This window comes from Passer montanus, unplaced genomic scaffold, assembly GCF_014805655.1.
Source record: "Passer montanus isolate IOZ18808 unplaced genomic scaffold, ASM1480565v1 scaffold128, whole genome shotgun sequence".
Lineage (NCBI taxonomy): Eukaryota > Metazoa > Chordata > Aves > Passeriformes > Passeridae > Passer > Passer montanus.
The window spans coordinates 581,661-595,726 of NW_024359610.1; positions in this window are offsets into that span (position 1 = coordinate 581,661).

The following is a 14,066-nucleotide window of genomic DNA, read 5'->3' on the forward strand; positions in this document are numbered from 1 at the left end:
TTGCCTCTAAAGGTCACCATTGCTGAACATAATCACACAAAATCAAAACTGCAAACTTTATATATCATGGAGGTAGTAAATAGCTCGGAGGTTTATTTTCTGGTGCCTGAACAACATTCCAAGCCCATTTATAAATTCCTGGGTGCTGTGGCATGAACCGAGCGCATTTGCAGGGGCTAACAAAAGCTTCAATTAAATCAATTTCCTGTGAAAAATATTCAAAATAATTTATTAGGTCAGTACCGACTGGTCTAATCAAGCAATTGTTCCTCGGCAACTTGAATTTGCATAATTAAAAAAGAATTTTGATTATTTAGAGAAACAGCAGATTTTTAAGAACATGATTTCTATGTCAGATTCCTTGAAACACTTCATCCTTGATGCAGAGAGGATCCTAGAATTTATTGAGATGTTTCTAAGATGTGCTATAAATCCTGGATCACTCCATTATTTTCCTATTCACTGGTTTTCCTGAGCATTCATTTAGCTCAGCAGAGCCTCAGCCACAGGCTCCCTGGAAAACCATGTCTGCTCTTTTCACCTCAGTGAAAACACAAAAATTCAGACCTGGGATGGATGGACACTTCTCCAAACTCAGGCCAAGTAAGAGAGGAAAACTGATTCTGGAAAGAGAGACTGGCGGGTGCAGTGAGCAGTTTTGCAGGAGGACGGATTCACGGATGAAAACTTCCACCAGTCAAAATTATTTGCCAACTACTTGTCAAATTCAGCTGAGGGCAAATATGAGGAAGGAGAACACATAAAGATGTAGGATTTCAGCTATTCCATGGATGGAATGTTCAGCCAATCCCAAATAGATGTTTGTAGATGAAGAAAACCACCCAGTGAAAGCCCTGCCCACTGGTTTCTCCATCCCCAGGCCCTTTCTTAGCTGGATGCTGCAAAGTATTGGAGAAGGCTGACTTGGCTGCTCGACTTCTGCCTGTACCAAGGCAGAGCTCAGAGGAGATGAACGGTCCATTAATGAGATTATTGCCATTCATTTTGGTAGCTAAATCTGTGCCAGCAGGTGTAGTTGTCAGATACCTGAATTCTTGTGACACAAGTGCCACGGGGATACTGGAGTCCCAGAGTTTGCCTCTGCAGCCCACCTGCTCTGCCAGGCAGGCTCAGCCGTGCTGCTCCCCTCGGTGTGTTCCAGCCACAGGGATCCCAGCTGGGAGCTGTGCATGCCAATGGCAGGGACAGCACCGGCAGGAGTGTGTCCCTGTGGGATGTGACCCAGCCCTGGCCCCTGCACGCTGGGATGGGGGGGCAGGAGCCTGTCCCTGGGCACCCCAGCAGTGTGTTCCTGGGTACCCCAGCAGTGTGTTCCTGTGTCCCTGTGTCCTTGTGCACCCCAGCAGTGTGTCCTGTGCACCCCAGCAGTGTCTCCCTGTGTCCTAGCTGTGTGTCCCTGTGTCCCAGCAGTGTGTCCCTGTGCATCCAGGCCCCGTTCCTGCTGTGAGAAATAGCAACTCACTTTTCAGAAATTGAGAAAGGTTTATTAAACCTTGTCAAAAACACAACAGAAGACTGAATAGAGAAAATATCACAGCACCAGTAGCAGAGGATTTTCCCCACCATGTGCTCACCCATACAATGGAGGTTTTGTTTTTTAACCCTTCAGCCCCTCCCAAAATTCTGTCCATTGACTCCTTCTTCTGTCCAGTGGTGGAGATCACTTCCTCAAATCCTGATTGCAGGTCAGGAGTTGCCATAGTGACAAGCCAATCCTCCCAAATGTCCCAAACCCACACTGTCCCTCGATAGCAGCACAAGGGGGTAAAACATAACTATAAATCTATAAAACTTTTTTAAACATATATGTACATGATATTTGCCTGTTAATTGTGATGGTCAATCATCCCATTACTCATCGATCACCCACAGAGTGTCCCCACTACCTGCCCTGCTGGGGCAGTGCTGGGAGCTGGGGCTGGGCTTTGTGCCCGCTGGTTGGGTCACCCTGTGGGCAGCCCCTCGGGGGCACAGGCCGGGGTTCTGCTGGCCCCTGTGCCCGCTGGTTGGGTCACCCTCTGGGCAGCCCCTCGGGGGCACAGGCCGGGGTTCTGCTGTCCCCTGTCACTGTTGGCTGGGTCACCTCAGCAGGAACAGCCCTTCGGGGGCACAGCCAGGCTCCTGCTGTCCCCTGTGCCCGCTGGCTGGGTCACCTCAAACATGTATATACATGATATTTTGAAATTAAATTTGTTAATTGTGATAGTCAATCATCCCGTTACTCATCGATCACCCAGAGAGTGTCCCCACTACCTGCCCAGCTGGGGCAGTGCTGGGAGCTGGGGCCGTGCCTGCAGCCAGGGGCTTTGTGCCCGCTGGCTGGGTCACCTCAGCAGGAACAGCCCCTGGGGGGCACAGCCAGGCTCCTGCTGTCCCTCGGGCCATGCCCTGCCTGCAGCCCCATAAACGCACTTGGCTGTGCACCGAGAGCGCCATGCCAGCTGTGTGCAGGGCAGCCCTGGCCTGGTGTCCCCGTGGCCGGGCACAGGGTGCCGTGGGGGCCATGCCCGGGTGCCCAGCCCCTCGTGCTCCCCGCGCTGGGCTGTGCTGGCCAGGCATGGCCCTCGTGCTGCCCTCTGCACCGTGCCTGCTCTGCAGGCCGGGGAAGGCCGGGCCCCGGGGACATGGAGCTCACTGCAATAAATGGCTCCTTTCAGAGCGCAGCTGGAAACACCTCACAGAGCCACGGTTCCCAGAGCTGCTGCCCAGCCCGAGCGTCCCGCGGGGCTCAAACGGGGAGCTGGGCTCACAGGGGGCTCCTGTCCGGGCTGGGGCACGGCCCTGACACGGCCCAGCCCTCAGACACTCAAGCACAGCTCTGCCCCGCTCCCCCCGGGAAACTCCCCCAGAGAATCGCTCCTTTCCGAGAGGACAATAACAGACTCGAGGTCCATGGTCAGTGGGAATTTGGCTAATGGCCCTCCGGGGAGCAGAGCCATGCGAGTTCCCATGGGGAAGGTTTCGTGCTGGGCTGGCACAGGTGGAGCGTAGCCTGGTCAGATGGGTACGGCTCTGCCTGGCCAGGACCCTGCACACGGAGCTTCTCCCAGCACTGGGGAAGACCTCTGAGGTCACAGTCCAACCTTCTCAATCTTCTCTGCCAGTATTCCCTGCAGAGAAGGCTCAGCCCCACCGGGAGCGGCAGAGGCCTGGAGACCCCCTGGCACTGCCAGCCTGCAGCCCCCGGCCCCCCATGCCATGATCGTTCTCAGGAGATGCCCCTGGTACCCCGAGGCCCACCACGGCACAAAGTCTCTCTGCACTGAAAAACGGGTGATTTCTCCAATATTCCCAGTGAAAGCAATGGGGTGACCTGGAAAGTGTTCTCTAATGCACGCCAAGAGGTGTGCACACAGCCCTCACGTTTCTCCAGGAAAGCTGTGCCCCTGCTGCTTTGATGTGCACACGCTCGGAGCTGCTGTGCTGAGCTGTGCCAGCCGGAGCTGCTCTGCACAACCTGATTCTGCTGCTTTTTACCATGACAAAGGGCTCGGGCTCCTATGAATAAATCTGTAACTAGACCACACACGATTATTAGGCTCCATACCAATTGTCCCTCATTAATGATTCAGAGGAGCCATTAGCATTTTGAGGCAAACAAGGTGTACTTAGTTAGCGGGACACGACCCAGCTGTCATTAAATTATATCTATGATTAATGATCTTCAGAGGCAGAGCTCGGAGCCTGGGCCAGGGTGAAGGGACAGGGAGGGGGGTCACGGCTGGCAGGGGGATGCTGCAGGGGCCCTCAGGTACAGTTGTGGAATGGTTTGGGTTGGAAAAGCCCTCTGAGACCACGGAGCCCAGCTGCTCCCCCAGCACAAGGCCAGCACTGCCCCACCATCCCAAAGTGACACATCCACACGGCTTTTAAACCCCTCCAGGGATGGGGACCCCTGTCCTGGGCAGCTGTGCCAGGGCTGGACAGCCCTTCCATGAAGAATTTTCCCTAATATCCAGCCTGAACATTGCCTGGCACAACCTGAGGCTGTTTCCTCTCACCCTCTTGTGTGTTACCCAGAAGAAGAGAGAATTTGTTTTATTTATCGAAAACCTGATACCTCCTCAGCAGCTGCAGATTGTATCAAAAGTGGTTGAGGAAACACAGAGCCAAAGGCTGAAGCTGAGGGACGGGTGACAGCAGTGTCAGGGCAGGCACGGCCAGCAGCTCGGGAAAAATGGTACAACATTTAGAGAGAAAACATTATTTTTGCTGCCAGATTTTAATTTAATTAGGGATTGTTTGGGTTTTGTTCTTTTGAATGCGGTTTGTTTATGGCTGTTGGTGGAGGAGTCTCACTGCCATGGCAACGTGCAGCAAACACGGGGAGAGGCTGGGAGGGCTTTGTCACGGGCTGTCACTCACCTGCCAAGGGAGGGGAAGGAGCTTCCAAACAGCAGAACGTGGAAAACTCTCAGAAAAAGCCCGGGCTGAAGCAGTGACAAGTTATCTGCACTCACCACAACTTTTCACAATGCTCGTACGTAAATGTTGACAGGACAGAAGGGAATTAAATGAGGCTGTGGGAAGAGGGTTGAGTTTCCATCTGATTTTGTTTTGTCATAACGCTGTGGCAAAATCAGATTATTCTATTTTTTCTTGCTGGGCAGATCTTGCAGACACGCTGCAATGCAATCAAGATTGTGTTTGACAAGAGTGCTCCAAAGTGTCTCCCCAGTGATTTGCTGTGGGAAAACAGCCCTAAAGTGCTGGGTTTCCTCTTCTTTTATTTTTTGGTTTGTGGGAGAGAGGGTGTTCCGTGGGCTGTGGAAACACAGGAGCTGAATGAGCACAGAAGGCAGGGAGGCATTTCTGGGGCTGGCTGTGGCAGCAGGCAGGGGGCAGGAGGGGACAGTGCTGGGCTGGCAGCACCCAGCCATCGAGGGACAGGGCTGGGGACGATCTCATCTGATCCTCTGTCCCTCCCTGCAGGCAGGAGCTCCCGGGGTGGGGCTCAGCCTGGGCTGAGTTCAGGGTCCTGTGTCCTTCAGCCTCCCCTGGGTGTGGGATGGCAGCGATGAGGGGGCAGGAGGGGCTTTGGAGCACCCCCAGCTCTGTGCAATCATTAGCTCTGTGCAGAGACTCCCTTTGTATATTTTTCCCACCCGTGTCCCCACTGATGTCCCAGTTTTGCAGCACAGGTGGCACAGCTCTGTGCTGCCTGGCACTCCTTTAAGAGAGAGCTGTGGTTCACTGTGTCACCCGTTCAAACACCATGTGACATCTTTGGCCGTGGCCACAGAGCGAGGGCAAAGCTTGCCATCAACTTTAGCAGATCAAAACCTTCATAACTAGTGTACAGATAATTACATTTTTCATATTCGAGTCTTTATAGGCTGTCCCAAAAGGCGGAGCTGTCAGGACACCAGGCTGGGGACACAGGGGCCCCACTGGGTTGGTGCCTGGCACCACTGCCCTCACGTGGGTTTGTTAAAGCTTGGCCATCAGAAGTGGCCTTCCTCAGGATTCCAGGATCACTGGGGCTGGAAAGCCCTCCAAGGTCATGGAGTCCCAGCTGTGCCCATCCCCACCCTGTCCCCAGCCCAGAGCCCCGAGAGCCACCTCCAGGAGCTACTGGGACACCTCCAGGGATGGGCACTCCAAACCTCCCTGGGCATTGTTCACCTCTGGGAACAGCTGCCTGTCTTTGTCACCAGCAATGTCCCTCAGGATGCTCTGCCCGTGGCCACGCCTGAGGGATGCAGGACTCCAGGCAGCTCTCCAAAATGCAGTTTATTGGATCCAGGACGTTACAGCAGTGCAGGTTGTGGGTGACAGCTGCAGACAGCCTGGGGACCCTGAGTTTAGGATACAAATGCATTGTATACTTTGCTGAGCCTCTTCATACAGTAGAACCAATCTATACCTTGACTTTGAACTACAGCCTATCATAACTACTGTAATTGCCATATTCATGTTATTGTTCTCCAAGCACTAAAAGTCAGTACATTACAGTTGAAGCTAGAAGTTGTTTTTCAGTTTTCTTGCAGTGGAAAATTCTGAGATCTTTTTTCCACTTGCAACATCTGCTGACTTGTTTGCCTGTGCTATCTTCCTGCTTGGTAAAAACATCTTCTTGTTTGAGGTGGGTTTATCCTTTCCTCTAAACCATAAAAACCCTTCTAACTAACATACCCTTGGTTATCCAGTGAGACTGGCTCAGCAATTCTTTTCATCTATATCAAAACTTGCTTCCGTCTCTGTTCCTTCAGATGCTACATTCAAAAATCTTTCTGCTAAGCACACATATCTGTGAGACTTTCTTGTCAAGCTTTCATCCCTCTCAACACACGCCCAAGGAGAGCAGCAGCTCCCAAAGTTTGGGCTCCCTGGAGGGGATTTTCCATAGGGTGCAAGGGCTGGTGGGGGCTGATGGAGGGCTGGGGACAGGCACAGGGAGCTGGCTGGTGTTGGTGGCAGTGCCAGGGCTGATGGAGGGCTGGGGACAGGCACAGGAGCTGGCTGGTGCTGATGGCAGTGCCCTGGGGTTTTCCTCATGGGAAGTGAGAGCAGCGAGGCTGGAAAGGCAGAAGTGAACTTCATGTGACTGCAGCCCGCAGCCCAGCCAAGGTGCCACCCTCCCAGTGAGGCACGTGTGACAGCCACAGCCTGCTACACAGACCCAGGACAGGAGCAGAGCCTGGCAGGGATGTGTCACAGCTGCCAGGGCACCTCAGGGTAAGAGCGATTGGCTCCTGCCCCCAGGGGCTGCAGTTGTGGGCACCAGCCTGGGCCCTGATCACTTCTCCACACAGCCCAGTGAGAGTGCTGGTGGGATTTTTGGTCACTTTCTGGCACCTCCTCGCCTCTTGCCCAAGACACAGAAGCTGCTGCAGTGCAGAACCATCCCAAACTGCTCTGCCAGGGGAAATCCTGTGGGGCTGGTGCTGCCAGGCTCCCTGTGTCCTGCAAATGTGTGAAGCTGCAGGCTCATCCCCAGTCTGCAGCCCCTCCTAAGCCCCAGCACGAGGGCCTGTGTCCAAATCCACCCCGAGTCCTTACTGATGTCGACCACCAGGGAACTGTGCATCCCTAAGCATTCCTTTTGCAATGAGGGTGAGGTGCCATTTTCCTTCTGGAAACCAGGGCACACCCGTGTTTCTGCTTGAAGGAATAAATGCTGGTTATTTGGTGAGGCAGGATGTTGGCAGGAGAGGCCCATGAGGCAGGGTAGAGCTGAGCAGAGCTGCACCAGCTCCTCTGAGCTGTGGTGCTGCAGAGCCAGCCCCAGCAGCGTTCAGCAGCAGGGCTGGGAGGGTGGAAGCCGCCTCCAGAGCATGATGGGTTTGAACTGAGCCCTCCACTCACACCCCACGGGAAATGAGAGGGGTCACAGAGGCAAAGATGCACCACTGTTATATTGCTTTAAAAGACAATCGAATTTCTCCGTCAGAAATTGCAGTGCTCTTTTGGAAGATGTCTTTGACAAAAGATGTCATAATTCAGGGCCATGGCCGAGCCAGGGCCCCAAGCTGCGCTCAGCATTCCTGGAGTGTGTGTGGAGCTGGGCATTCACAGGGCAGGGGGCTGAGGGGGCAGTGCAAACTGCACTGGAGACCCCCACAGCACCCAGGGCTCTGCCAACTCCTGAGCGACTTCCATGGCCCAGGGACACTGGGCTTGGATGATGGGCTGGGATGGGATGGGATGGGATGGGATGGGATGGGATGGGATGGGATGGGATGGGATGGGATGTAGTGGGGCTGTGCTTTGCTGTGCTGGGATGGGCTGGGAGCAGCAGCACTGATGGCCACTCTGGGTTTGCTGCAGGGCCAAGGCAGCCCCTCTCAGCACATGACTTCTCATCATCCCTGTCCAGCAACCCCAGAAGCCAGCCCAAAAACCACCCAGGCCAACCCCGAGCCAACCTGACCCAATTTAACCCAGCTCCATCCAGTCCCAACCCAAGCCAAGCCTGCCCCCACTCCTCACCTAGCAGCTCCTGGGCTGGATTTCACCTGGTTTCTCTAAAAGCTGGAAAACCCTAGGAACAGTGGAGATGACACAAATTGCATTTAATTCTCCTACACACATCTTAGAAGTTTTCCCTTTTCCTGCTCCCTGTAACATTTACAGTCTTGCTCAAAATATCCAATTCTAGACGTTTTGGTGGTTTTCCCTGTTTTAAATCCCTGAAATCTTTCCTTGTATCAGGGCAGCATCATGTGCTAGGGCACGACAGCCTCCCCCAGGGCAGGCTCCAGCCCCACGAGGAGGCAGCTCCTGCTGTTGCTGTTCTCTCTTCCCAGGTGCCACAGCAGCCAGGGCCGTTTCTCAAGAGAGCTCAGGCTGTCACCTGCTGTCCCAGCCAACCCAAGTGACAGCAAGGTCATGATCACCTTGCTGGGCCAAAGCACTTGTGCATGCTCTGCAGTGACACAAACCCTCAGGTGCTCTGTGGGCTGAGAAGTTGTCTTTTACACTCGAAATGGTATTTTGTATTTCCATTTTTTCAGTAACTTATTAATTTGTGAGCTTAACAGGAGTGTGCCCTGTGCCAGGTGTCTCAATTACATTGCATAAATATTTAACACTACTGGAAAACAATCATTTCCTAACCCAAAAAATAGCGTTACAGAAATTAAACAATTGCTAAGTGACCACAGTGCTTTTTCAGGAATCCCATCTACTTTATTAACCCGAGATAAGCCAAGGGAGCCCATTACAGTGCACTAAACTGTGCCATCAGCTGCCTGGGAAGGCCATTATGCTTTCAGCTTCTGTGTAGTTCAATGAGAATTAGAGTTAAATGTGTGTTTTGAATGCAATGGGTTATTACTACGGAGTTAATCATACCATTACTTTTTATTGTGGGGCTGTAGAAGTTTAAGGGGACCCTGAGAGGGCTCAGTGAGAGCAGCCCCTGCTGCTGCCTGGGCCAGCAGCTCTGCAGCGGGCTCACAGCACCCCACAAAGTCTCCCCAAACTGTGTCACTTGTAGAATTTGCACTTGACTTTTGCAAACATTAAATGCTCTTGTGGCAGAGAACTAATTAAGAAATGCGGGCCACTATTGCCGAGCTAATTCTGTTCGGGTTGACTGCGTGTTCAAATCTGGCTCTGGATGCTCATCTCATGTGTACTGTGACCAGCTATTGCGCTTGGATTAAGGTAATTACCTAGCTCAACACTTTTCTGAAACATTTTACAGTAATGGAATCCGAAGCTTTTATGTGCTTCTCCATCTTCACTTCAGAGGATTGGGAGTGTGAAGCTGTGCTTGAGGGTGGAAGAGCCAGAGCCCAGCTTACCACCAGCCTTCGAGGAGGCTCAGCTGGGCTCAGGCTCCTCATTCTGGGCAGCAAACGGGGTAAAAGGCTCTGGAAAGGAGGAGACATCCAGGGGGGGTTGGGATCATCCCAGGGAACAGGGACGGGAGCAGAGGGAACGGCCTCAGGCTGGCCCAGGGCAGCTCAGGGGGGCACAGCAGGAATTTCCCCATGGAAAGGGGCTCAGGGACTGGAACTGCCCAGGGAGGGTTGCAGTGCCCATCCCTGGAGGTGTCCCAGGAACTCCTGGAGGTGGCACTCAGGGCTGGGAGGGCTTTCCCAAAGTAAATAATTGTGTGAATTTCACAGACCTTGGGAAGAGCCTGAGCGTTGGCAGGAGAGAGGCAACCTGCTTTGGATCAGGAAACCAGTGACCAGGGACTCACCGTGATTTTCTGGGAGCAGTGCAAAATGGGGAATGAAACTGGCCACAGAAAGGCAGATCCCCAGGAGCAGGAGCCCAAAGGCAGATCCCCAGGAGCAGGAGCCCAAGGGCAGACGGAGCAGTAACAGCGGAACACAGCCGATGTCTCCCGGGAAGGGGAGACCTTTGGTCTGTTGAAGAGAGATGGAAGGACAGCCACGGAGCTTTCCATGCTCCACAGCCACCCCACTCCATCAGGCAGCCTGAGCTGCACCCCTGCCCTCGCCCTCCCTCCAGCTGCTAACAAGGGCCATTTATGATGGTTCTCTCTGGGACGGGGCTGCTCTGCCTCAGGAAATTGCATTGCACTTATTCCTCATTCCCCACAAACTGGGCAATAACTTTCAGCCTGCACCCCCGAGCTGGACCCGAGGCAGCCGCCTAGAACGGACAGGGCTCTCATTTCTGCCCATTACAGCTCAGGCAGCCTGGGCTGCACCCCTGCCCTCACCCTCCCTGTCCAGCTGCTAACAAGGGCCATTTATGATGGTTCTCTCTGGGACGGGGCTGCTCTGCCTCAGGAAATTGCATTGCACTTATTCCTCATTCCCCACAAACTGGGCAATAACTTTCAGCCTGCACCCCCGAGCTGGACCCGAGGCAGCCGCCTAGAACGGACAGGGCTCTCATTTCTGCCCATTACAGTCCCCTGCAATGTCCCAGCTGTGTCTGGGCAGGCTGGTGGGGCACAGCAGTGCCAGCATCCTCCAGGCGCTCCCTGCAGTCCCGATCCGAGCCCGGCAGGGCAGCACAGAGCCAGGGGCTGCTGATGTCTGCTGCCCCCTGCCCCACGAGCACAGCTCCCTCTCAGGGGAGTCCTGCTCATCGCCCCCGCGTGGGGAAGGACCCCGTGGTGGGGTTCTGTGCAGGGACAGCAGCTGAACTCGGTGGCCCCCTGGGTCCCCTCCAGCCCCGGGTATTCCCGATTCCGTGACCCACCCACACTCTGGGGCCTCTGCTCCTGGGCAGAGGCTCTGGGGCAGGAGGCAGCAGTGCCCACATGAGCATCACCAGGGCAGTTCTCAGCCCACGTCTGACCTCCCACCCAACCTGACTCTGAAAGGATTTATTAAAGAATACAGACTGGCACAGGTTGCAAGAGACACCCAACCTCCCACAGGGAACTGGGAGCCCTCAGCCAGTCCAGGACAGAAGCATGACCAATAATGAGTGGAACCAGCTGGTCTGGGCCCTGCCCTTGGTCTTCACGCAGCAGTGACCAAGAGGAGGGACATCAGTGCCAGGCTGGACAGGGCTGGGAGCAGCCTGGGACAGTGGGAGGTGGCCCTGCCATGGCAGGGGTGGCACTGGATGGGCTGTGAGGCCCCTTCCAACCCAAACCAGTCTGGGGTTTTCTATGATCTTATAAATTCATCAATTTTTAATCAAATTTCCTTTTATTCTCTCTGACATTCTGTGATCAGAGAGAGGGTACAACTTACAATTTAGGCCTTTGGTAGAATTTACTTCAGTGATTAAAATAACTGCATGGAATTAGCGCAATTCCAACGTTGTTTTTTATCTTGAGTGGCAGAAAATCATTGCTTCTGGGATAATTCTTAACCTAACAGAGTGACCCCTATGAAATACATCCAAAAGTTTTATGATTTTCCCCCTTCATGCTAATTTAATGTAGCCCAATTGTTTAATCTTAAACCCAACACATTCCAAATAAAGTAATGCAGCTCACAACAAGACACTGCAGGAAATAATTAGGTTGCAAGTTGTGGAGGCTTTAATACGGTTGAAATTATATAACTATCTTTGCATTCCCTGTATGGTCCTATTAAATGCAGTCGGCATTGATGTCGGGAGCTGTCAGGAAGCAAAATGAAAAATAGTTTTAATAGCTGCTCTTTGACCTGTTTTATATTTTATGTCAATTATAACAGCACACAACCATGCATAATTATGAAGCATAGATGCATTAAAATGTACACATAATTTGTGTTCTTATGGCAACGGTTGCATTAGGATCTGGAAAACAAACGGATGCCTTCCTATTGTGAGGGGTGAGGATGTGGAGGCGCCGGAGTTCTGTCTGTCTGCTCGCAGTTCTGTCTGTCTGCTCAGAGTTCTGTCTGTCTGCTCGCAGTTCTGTCTGTCTGCTCAGAGTTCTGTCTGCTCGCAGTTCTGTCTGTCTGCTCGCAGTTCTGTCTGTCTGCTGGCAGTTCTGTCTGTCTGCTCGCTCCCGGGTGCAGCCCAGCGCTCCCAGGGACAAACACTCCAGCAGGGCAGTGCCGGCTCCACCCGGCCCCAGCCAGCACTCACCCGGAGCAGTGGGTGGGGGAAACAAGAGAGTTTTTTCCTGAGTTCATTCTGAGCACTCCAGGACCCCCCATCCACGTCTGTTCACCACGAGGGTTAATCACAAACTGCAGTCCCAGGCCTGTTTCCCTTGCTCATCTCTTTTCTACATGAAATATTTTTAACCTCCTGAGCTGTGACATGGAGCAGGGGAGCCACTGAAAAAAGTTACCTGAACAAACAAAAGTTTTGGCAGTTCCTTTGGGCTGCTGGGATGAAGTTTGGTACAGGGTTGGTGTCAATGCTGGGTCCATCCCCAAGAGCTCTCCACCTTTGGGCTTGATGGAGGAGGAGTAAGTGGTTTAATGTTTCAGGTTTTTTATTTTTATATTTTAAATTCCTTTGTTATATTTGGGTATAAACCAGAGAACATCTAAGGGAAATTTTCTTCTAACAAAAAAAAAAAAAAAAAAGCCAAGCCAGACCTCCAAGCCCCGAGCTGCCCTTCTGCCAAAAGCTGGCTCAGTCTGGGAGCTGATGGGATGAGTTCCTCGTGGAACAAGGTGGAGTGAGAGGGGTTTTCGGGTTCCTTCTATGAAACACTTCTGAAGCTGGTGCTGAAGATTTCACAGAACTGCTCATGCTGTGAACCAGGGCCCTGCTCTGAGGTGAGCCACGTGCACGGCTCTCCAGCTTGGCTTGAGCAGCAGCCGCTGTCCTGGCACGGGCTGTGCCAGCCCCACCGGGCAGCTGGGCAGGGACGAGCCCTGGAAAGCCTGACCTGGCACCCTGTGCCACAGGAAAGGCCACAGGAAAGGCTGTCCCCTCATCCCCGGGCACAGTGAGAGGGAACAGCGGCGGCTGGGACACTGAGCACACACCGGGCACACACCGGGCACACACCGGGCACACACTGAGCACACACCGAGCACACACCGGGCACACACTGGGCACACACCGGGCACACACCGAGCACACACCTGGCACACACTGAGCACACACCGGGCATGGAGGTGGCTCCTGGGTGGGCAGCACTGCCCGGGGCAAGGCAGGAAAATCCCCCAGGCAGGGGGAAGCGAGCGCTGTGCTCACCCTCCTCATCCTCATCCTCCTCACCCTCCTCATGCTCCTCATCCTCCTCCTCATCCTCATCCTCCTCATCCTCATCCTCCTCATCCTCCTTATCCTCCTCATCCTCCTTATTTTCCTCCTCCTCCTAACCCTCCTCATCCTCACCTTCCTCACCCTCCTCATCCTCCTCATCCTCCTCACCCTCCTCACCCTCTCCAGCGCCCGGCCGGGAGGAGGAGGAGGCGCGGGGCAGGGCTGGCAGCAGGGCTGCTGGCACGGCCTTCCTCCCGAGGCTGTGCGTGCCCCGGGCTGCCCGCAGGAACTTCCCCGTGCCCCGCTCCCCGCGCTGCGGGATTGTCACCGAGCGGGATTGTCACCGAGCGGGATTGTCACCGAGCCTTGTAAACAGGGGCTGCCGCTTCCCGCGAGCAAACCAACATCATAACGGGAGTGTTTATGGAAAAACGCTCGAGCGCTGAAGCAGAAAGGGCTTAGCACTGATCAGACCTCGCTCCCACCTTTATTCTCCGCTATCCACATTGAAATGCAAATACCAGCGCCGGGTTTCCACCAGCGTGCCACTCACAAATTGAAAAGCAGTTTTTATCTATGCAAATGTAAGCATGGTAATTGAAGTTAATCAATCAATGCTAGCTTTCACTAAAACCTTGAACATGATTGAATAAAGTAATTATCATTCAGCAGAAAATGATGAAGTTGTAGACAGCATGAACCTTATTAAAGGAGGATTTTGAGTCACAATGGCTTAATTTAGCTAACAGCCCAGCCTTAGCCCAAGCAACACACTGCCCTCGCTGCCCGGGATTGTTTTAGGGGCTGGAGGGAGGGTGGGGGGAGACAAGGGGGACTTTTTTTTTATTTTTACAGTGTTGGATTAGTAAAAGGTACTTGTTACACCACAAAGGATAAGCCATCATTAACATCCTGCTTCACTCCAAATAGATCAATGAACAAAGATTGCTGTGACACAGCCGAGGTGCCCAACAGCAACAATAGGTGATTAAAACTACTGT